The 9,285-nt window shown below is 44.8% G+C and overlaps 1 protein-coding gene across 1 annotated transcript in view; it reads left to right on the top strand.

The window, feature by feature from the left end:
• The first annotated feature begins 232 nt into the window (after nt 1-232).
• The window catches only part of MYLK (myosin light chain kinase), a 181,778-nt gene continuing 172,725 nt past the window's right edge, over nt 233-9,285 (top strand). Inside the window, exon 1 of the mRNA XM_082235051.1 lies at nt 233-370. The gene's annotated coding sequence lies outside the window, so the exon portion shown is untranslated. The remainder of the gene's footprint in view (nt 371-9,285) is intronic.

Here is a 9,285-nt window from a genome sequence, read left to right as displayed (position 1 = left end):
TGCAGGTCACCAACGCTTGTTGTCAAAACTGCGAGCAGTCCGTGCAGAAGGGCTGCTGGCTGCTGCTGCTGCTGCCGCCTCTGCCTCTGATTACCTCCTCCGCCCCCCACCCCGCTTTCAGCCACATGCACACGCACAAAAACCGATGTCCCGCCTGCTCCCAACTCCTGCAAACATTTCCTAATAAGGCTCCCCAGGCATTAAACAGCCCACGTTTTCGAAAGGGGCAGCCTTGGGGAGTTAAAAGGGAGCCGTCTGGACCGTGTCGCTAAGAAACTGAGCAAGCGGGGACGGAGCGAGAGCGCGGGGGACTAAGATCCGGCGGGAGTTTCTAACTTGACTGGCGGCGGCAGTAACCAAAGCGATCGCGGTGAGTCTCTCCCTCCCTCTTCTCCATTGCCTCCGATGATGCGGGTCTCTTTCCCCCCGATTCTGGTCAGCTTAGGCTAAATGCAGGCGAAGAGAGATTTAACAATAATAAAGGCTAGAGAGCGGTAGCGAATATGATGCGCCTCTTTCCACGTTGAAACGTGGGCTTTGGTTTTTTAGCCATCCTCCCTCAGTGCGTTTGCTTAGTAACTGAGGCTGCAGTCCTTCCTAACCAATCCTTTGTAATCCTAAAGCTGCAGATCTGCCGTGGGAGCAAATCCCGTTTACCACAGGGGGAGTTTCCTCCAGCCGCACCCCCTGTAAATCTGTATGAAACGGTGCTGCAATCCTGCTAAAGCCTTAGCCCTGCTTGGCTTACTGGGATTTACTTCCGAGGAGACGTGCTTTTGACTCGCGCTTGCGCGTTTCGTTTAATTGATCTCCCCCACCTTTGTGGACCTTTCAAAGGGGGGCGGGCGGGCAGAGAGTGTCCCGCGGTTGCAGCAGCAGCAGCAGCTCCCCATTCACAAAGATGTTTTCTCTCGCACCTAATTGAAAAATGCCAGCAGCCGTCTGGTGGTGGAGAATGAATGCAAAGGGGGCGGGGAGAGAGAGGCGGCTTGGGCTGGTGCAGCTATAGCTCTGGCCGGGCGTGCAAGGCACAAAGCCTCTTGGCGTTTGCTTTGGTTTGCCACTGGCTTGGTGTTGGAAGTGACTGTGTGTGTGCGTGAAACGTGCAGGTTACCTTGGAGCGGTGACTTCCTCTTAATAATGGCGCGAGGGGGATTGCTGGAGCGTCTCTGTGGAGGGAGCGTTTGAAGGGAATCGCTGAGGTGACGAGGAGGGATCTTGGTTGGCGCGCAGCTTGGGAAGAAACTTCTCCAGTTTGTTACTTGAAGCCTCTGGCTTTTATTTATTTCCATAATCTGTGCAGCGAAGGTCACCATTACTCCTCGCCCTCTGCCTGAAATGTACAACTTATGCTGCTGTTCCCCGTTTCAACTTTCTGAAAGTATCGCCCCGTAGGAGCCTCAATGTGTGGGAACTATCTGAACTGACTCATTCAATTGTTACTTCTGTCTCAAGTGAAATACTAAGCCAGAAGTCTGTTTGAAAACAACTCCTCACATGACCTGAAGGGCCACATTCTCCCACCCAACACATGCCCAGAACCAGGCACCATCCTTCCTCCCCCCTCTGTACAAATCCCACCAATTGTTCTGAATCATTTTGATGAACACCAGTTCCCCCAACTTCTTTTTCCTGATGTCTATGATCAACAGCAGCTGTTTTGCTTCCTGAATATACCGCTATAATAGGTTTTAAAGAGGATTCACTATCTGGGACTAATGTCTGATATATTTCAGTCACAGATTCACATAGCAAAGAATATTGACTTTTGTGCATGCTTGACTTGAACACATAAGGAATTATTCTGGGCAATTCTGGGCATACCTACATGGGGATAAGTCCCATTGAGCCCTGAATTGATGGTTTTATGGGATTTAGCTAGGAAAAGACATTCATAGAATTATACTTGCAAGTGCAATAGCCTGCTGTTTGTGCCTTTGTAATATTGTATTGTATGGAGTGTTGTTAGGTGTTGTGTAGGCTGCATTGGAACCAGCAGAAGTCCTGATAAAGTCCTGACGCACACGAAGCTTTCTTTGGTGACAATATTCACTTGTACAGAATACCAACACCTCTTTTTTTTTTTTTTTTTTTTTGCTGCCCATGACCTCCATTTTGTGCTGACACCCATGGCGCAAAATATATGAGTACTTGCACCTTGTTTTTATATTAAAAAAGCAACAATGTGAAAGTACTCATGTATTTTGTTTTTTTACAAAAAACAACAACACTGCACAAACCTGTTTTACATAGCAAGGAATAAAAGGAACTAAGAACCAATGTCCTCTCAATCCAGTAACCTTGATTGAGTGATACGGAAGAGATGGGGAGCAAAAATAGCACCTTCAGCTGAGGTCTGTTGACATACAACATGTTTCCAGGGGGCAGGAGCTATGTGTACTTGTGCATGTAATGATAGTGGAATGCTACGGCCCTTTCAAATAGTATACTTTTTAGACATGCGCATGGTGCCTACTAAGCAAGGACTCCTGAAGCAAAACATAATGTGCGAGCCAGAAGTACATAGTAATCACACTTGGCTAGTGTAACAGTATTTCGTCAGGTGTATGCATCCATGATGAACCCATATTCTACAGGTGCAAAATAGAATTGGCCCTTTGGTCTTTTAAAAAAGTGATTTTCACTATCTGTATGACACTAAACGCTGCCACTGGCTGTTCTGGCTTGCAAAATGGAATGATTCCCCTTTCCTCTTCTAGTGTGCTGTTCCAGGGGTTCTCCCAACCCCCCGAGCCAGTTTTGGGGGTGGGGAGGAGAGAGGGAAAAGCCCCACTACACAAGTGGAAGTCATTGTGCAGGGCTTCCACTGATGGGCCTCATTAGTTGAATCCCACCCAATATCTTTTACCTCCTCACCAAAGTTGGCCCTACCATTAGGCAGAGTGAAGCAATTGCCCTAGGTAGCACAGCAGTAACACCCTTTCTAGCTGCTGCTCCTGAGCTCCCAGACCATTCCCAATTGTTTAAGATCAGACCCATGTGTGCCACACAGGCTTCCATGTACCCCTTAAAATAGTCTCCTGCTCTCAGGTGCACTGGAGGTCAATGCCCTGTTGCCAGTGTTAAAGTCCAGTTAGCTTCTGCACATGGAAGGAAAGGCACTCGACTTTGCCCATTGGCTCAGGCAGCAAAACGGCTTGAGTCAATGCTGGTTCTCATCTTTCTTTCTCATTGTACTCGGCATACGGCTGTTGAGAAACCTGTGAACACCCAGATGTGTAGCAGTTCACTTAAACTGACTGAAACAAGCGCTGATCCTCAGTTCTTCACTCGCTAGGATGATGCACAAGAAGCTATGCTGTAGAGTACCTGATATTGACTCTTTGGGTAGACTCGCAGCCTTTCTCAACCTTGGGTCCCCAAATGTTGTTGAACTACAACTCCCATCATTCCTAGCTAGCAAGGCCAGAGCTCAGGGATGATGGGAGTTGTAGTTCAACAACATCTGAGGACCCAAGGATGAGAAACACTAGAGAGCCTTTAATAATTTTACTCAGGTTCTCTTTATTTCTTCTGCCACAGGACAGCTCTTCTTTGGTTGATCTTTCTGATTGATGGTTTCATTGTACAGTGGTACCTCGGGTTACATACGCTTCAGGTTACATACGCTTCAGGTTACAGACTCCGCTAACCCAGAAATAGTGCTTCGGATTAAGAACTTTGCTTCAGGATGAGAACAGAAATCATGCTCCGGCGGCGCAGCAGCAGCAGGAGGCCCCATTAGCTAAAGTGGTGCTTCAGGTTAAGAACAGTTTCAGGTTAAGTAGGGACCTCCGGACCGAATTAAGTACTTAACCCGAGGTACCACTGTACAGTCATACCTCGGGTTGAATACGCTTCAGGTTGAGTGCTTTCGCGTTGTGCTCCGCGGTGACCTGGAAGTAACAGAGCATGTTACTTCCAGGTTTCGCCGCTCACGCGTTCACAGACAATCAAAATGATGTCACGCGCATGCGTGGAAGTGGCGAATCACGACCTGCGCACACGCAGATGTGCAGTCGTGGATCCCGTTTGCATCCTGAGGTACCACTGTATAGTTCCAGAGATACTAAACATAAATATTTTAAACCAGGTTGCTTCTGTGCAATTTACAGCAGTTCGATCTACCAAAATCAGTAGATAAAACAACAGAGTCTTAACAGATTTAGGTTGCTCTTTGATGACCCGCTTTTTGAACATACATTCAGATCAATTTGCAGGGTTGTTATACAACAGTCACTGTTTACTGAGCCTTCATTCTGATTTTTGTATGTGGCTTTCCCCATCACTTTCCTTACTGCAAAAAGTTCATTGAGGTGGGTGGGGGGTGGGGAGAGAGAGGAAGGCAAGAGTGCCAAATCTGCTTTAATTGTGGGATCTGGATTTGTTGGTATGTGACTGAACAACCATAAAATAGTAAGAGTCGGAATGCAGCATTAATGGAGCACAAGCATTTGGAGACAGGAATCCAGTTCTGCATATAAGGCACCTCATTGCATAAGCATTAGTACATGCTAATGTCACCAGATCAAGCTGCTGTTAAAGGGCCAGGAGCAAGTTGGTGGCTATCACTGGCTAGGAGGCACAATGGCTATATTCTGCACTGAATAACTGAGCAGGATTTCTGTGTATTATCACCAAAACTGTGCTTTTTCTATATGCTTCTGGGGTTGATCTTGCCAATTCACCACCCCTGGATGGTTGCTTCTCTCTGTTGAATTGCTGCCAGTTCCTGGACATTGGGGGTACCATGGCAGTGTTTTGGGAGTGAAGGTGAGAAATTTAGGGTTCTATAATCCGCAATATTTATTTATTTAAGAAAAGCATACAGTGTCTAGGGCAGTGTGCATAAAAATAAAAACCCCCAACAGAAAGTGAAAATCATGATAAAAAAAACTATAGCAGCAGCTACATGCAGTTTCTACCTACCCAATACTGAAAATAGAAGAATGTGGGTTGCCAGGCAAGTCTCCTTGGTAAGGGAATTTCACAAACAGGGCACCACTGCTAAAAAGGCATTTTCTAGGGTTTGCTGCTTGCCCTCTCCTCAGGTGATAGGGGATCTAAAGGAAAGCCTCTGCTGAAGGAAATCTCAGTACATGAGCACTGAGAGTAGCCATTATACAAGAAGAAGAAAACCCTAGAACGTCAATTTCAACATGAGAACTGGGTAGGGTGTTTTATATGGAGTAGAGTTCCTTTAAAAAATTGTGAATAAAAATAATAAGTAACGTTTTTTTGTTTTCTAACCACTATTGTACAATACGCTGTAGCTAGCGAGCCATGGTCACTGCCCAGTGTTGATTTGCTGACATTCCAGTCCTATTATTCTGTAACTGCTTTGCAAGCCCCTTTTGTTTCTAGCCAGATCCAACTTTTTCAGTTTGGTTGGTGTGATGGGTAAAGGATGTTGATGAGAAAGCTGCTGTGAAAATACATGCTATTCTGATGCCCTATTCAAACATGTACTCACCTTGGTTGGATTTAAAAAAATAATTACATCAAGTACATCTGCTGGCACTAGATTACTAGGAAGCGAAACTGATGTACATTCCATTGTGAAATGTTTACTGTGAAACAAGCATCCTGCAAATCGTGGGGGAAAGAAAGAAATAGTCCTAGATTTAAAAAATTAAGACTATTTTACAGTTATTAGAAGTTAATTTGCATCTTTCAGTTCAATAGTTCTCCCTTATATAACAAGTAGGAGTGGGGGGAAATGGATTCAGAGCAAGTATACATTGAGTTTCCAAAACTTAAAACATTGTGAATAATTATTTTGAAGTGATTTATGCCATATCAAAATTTACATGTAAAAGTCCATAGAAGTTTTTCCTGTCTGTTGTTATAGCAGAGCTAAAGAAAACTTGGAAGTTTTGATTTTGATGAATTCCAGTGGCGTCCACTGGATGCAAATCCCTTCCAAAAAAACTTTAGTAAAGAAAATATTCTTGTCTGCTCGTGAATTCATGCAGATTTTGGCTGCTTAGTAAAAAATAAAAAATCCATTCTACCATGCAGTGTATAGAAATTAAGATCTGATTTTTTTTCCAATCCAGATGTTCAGCCTTGTGAACTGATTTAGCTGACAGAAGCACACAGGCCCTTTGCAATACATTTTAATTATTGTTTCATCTTTTTGAAATGTTATTGTCGCCCATCAGCTATCTTAAAGTCTTAATTTAGAATTACTTTTGCATTTTATTTATTCAAAACTAATTGTCATTAGCAAAAGAATTCAGTCATGCAAAAGAATTCAGTCAGAACATGTCATGCAAATCCAATTTTGCCAGCTTTATCTTGCTTTGTCAAACACATATTGTCAAACCCCATGGTTTCAGATGAATCTACTTAGTTCCAACTAAATATGTTTAGCATTATATCTTGCACAAAGCTGTGCAGCCATTCTCTTCTCCCCCCCACTTGACAAATGTTTGTCACCTGAGGAGGAATCTTTTTTGATTTATGATTTAGGAAAATTCCATGAATCCCAAAGGGATGTGAACACTGCTATCTGCCTGATAAATGTTACCAATTTGCTGTTCTAGTTCCTTTACTGGTAAGAAATTACAACTCCTGTTATCATTGGGGGGGGTATTAAAATAAAAAAGCAAAACAACTGTGGTGCTCAATGCAGAGCTAATCGTGGCTGTTAGGCATGATGTGAAAACAGGTGTCCTTGAGGTCATAGATTCTTGTTTCTTGTGCTCATTGGGCCAGATGTTGCACTGATTCGTCACCCATAAAGCCACATATTTTAACTGTAGATGAATAGTAAATTGTTAACCAATAGTGCGGTAGGAGAGCTGAAATAAATTCACTTCTGGCAACTAATGTGCCCCTTTGGTTTCAGATAGTACAAGGGTAGACGAGTCTAAAAAGCCCAGAACACAAATTTTCACAGTTCATTCGAAGGGTTTACTTTCAAGTATACCCTTCCAGAGTTAATGCTAAATACATTACTTTTGGTAAATGATCCACCATAGCAGCTAGAGGGCTGTGAAAATTTCTGTCCCAGGCTTTTTAGATTTTTCTACCTGTGTACTATCAGAAACCAAAGGAGCATATTAGTTGACAGATGTGAAATATATGGGCATTGTTTTCAGCTCTCCTACCCCACAACAAGGGCCAAACTACAAAGTATGTTATTCACACTTTTTAAAAGCTTGAAGTGGCCATTCTAATTTTGTCAAAGAAGCAAACATGGGACCCTGATCCAGATCAGATCCCCTCTTTGGTTCCATCTGAGAATTGCCCCTTCCTGTATTCAATTTGATCTCAGCGTTGCTGTTTACGCGTAGGGAGGGACGAATTTTAATTGGAAAACATGGTGAGAGGGGCTCATATCTGGATCCGGATCCGATGATTACTTTTTCTTCAGAATAAATGTATTCGTTTTCCTCCTCTCTGGACAAGGAGTTGCTAGCATTGAAAGCTGAGAGTCTTGGGACCAGCGGCGTAGCGTGGGTTGTCAGCACCCGGGGCAAGGCAAGTAATTTGCGCCCCCTAACCCCTAACCTGCCGCCGCTGCCAGCTTCTTCTTGCTGCTGCCTGGGCTGGTCTAGTGTGGTTCTCTCCCGCGCTCAGCGCTGCGCTGGGTGGCCGCTGCACTGTCCCTCCCCCAGATAGTCCCTCGCTCTCTCTCCGCACCGCACGCCTGGCACCCACCCCCTCCACAGTGGGCGGCGACCCAGCGGCTCGGATCGGATTCGCACAGCCAGCACTGCAGTGAGAGAGTGAGTGAGCCAGGTAGGGCAGAAAGCTGTGAGCGCGAGCGCCCCCCCAGATGTTGCGCCTGGTGCGGCCGGCCCCCCCTGCACCCCCCACGCTACGCCACTGCTTGGGACAGTCTTGCCTCCCTATGGAGTGAAGATTGGGTGTGAAGAGTTCCAAATTGTGCAAGAAACCTATGTGCCAACAGGAGGCTGCGTCCTGAGCAAGGGTTGGGCCAGTGAATGTGGTCCTGTTCTCCCAGTCCATGCAATTATTAATTGTGTGAACTGAATGCCTGAGTAGGGCTTCTTTTGCAGTCCAATCCTATGCAGACTTAGTCAGGCGTAAGCCCATTGATTCCATTGAGTTCTACTAGAAGCTGAAAGCTGCTGTGTTTCTCAAGAGAAATGTGGGAGAGGACAGGCAAAGTGAAATTCAAGAGAAATGTGGGAGAGGACAGGCAAAGTGTACATTCCCAAACACATCCTGCTTAGAGCAGTAGTGGACAGCTTGGTGAGGTACTGCAGCTCATCTGACTTCTGGTCAGTTTCATTGTGCTGCTCACTGGGAGGTAGGAAATATCAGTGAGTTCTCTACAAATGTACCACCGGAAGTGCTAGATGGGTTCCACTGGTGCATTTGCAGCAGGGCAGCTGACTGGAGGCCAGGGGCACCACTCCGCCATGCTGTGCGCTACTAGGCAGAACTTCAAAATGTCCCTCAACTCATTTGCTGTTTGCCGGTTCTTGCCAGTTACTGACAGTCATAGATACAGTCATTAATTCTTGATCACAGCTCCATGATATCCATACTTAGTAGAGAGGGAGGAATCAAACTCTTTTCACAGCCTTCAAATCATGCCAGCGCTATGTACTTTACCAAAGTTTCTGGATGTTCTGCCATTTCCACAGGAGATTATTCATTCTGAGGTCACGCAGATCAGAACATCCTTCGAGAAATGGGATTTGTTGACCAGTTAAGGTTCAAGGTCTCCTACAAGCTCTTATCTTGTGTTTTTATCTGTGATTTCAAAACTATGGTGTGTTGGATCTCCTATAGGAATATGTGAAGACATGAACAAACAAAGTGATTGCCCATCATCGTCAGTAAGGGGCGGGGGATAGAGATACATTTGTTTTGGAGGAGGTGCAGGAACGGCTTAACTCTGAGCTCTTGGCTTTGTAATGTCATGCACATGAATGCTTAGGAAGAAGTTTCTGTCTGTCCCCCACAGCTGTGGAAGCCTCTCAGACTTTGAGAAGCTTCTTTTTTTGGTACTGTCCATATTTATATAGCACACAAATGTATATGCCACTGTGTAATACGGGATAACAGAGATTTGTACTGAAACCTTACCATGGAGAAAATAATATAACAAAGGATGTGCCATTTCATTCTTTCCTTCCACTACAAGAATTCATGTTGCCATGCACATTAATTGCTTCTATTTGAAGTGGTGAATTAAACCTACATGTTATAAGCCAAGTTGGGAGTCATATGTCTCATTTTAAATGAAAGCAGACTCTCGGGACTGATCCTGATTACTCATTATTTTCCCTAGGCCTTTCTTCC

Source organism: Podarcis vaucheri (assembly GCF_965113315.1).
Source record: "Podarcis vaucheri genome assembly, chromosome: 1".
Classification (NCBI taxonomy): domain Eukaryota; kingdom Metazoa; phylum Chordata; class Lepidosauria; order Squamata; family Lacertidae; genus Podarcis; species Podarcis vaucheri.
Note: the sequence above shows the minus strand (reverse complement) of the source record. Positions and strands in the feature narration are given on the sequence as shown.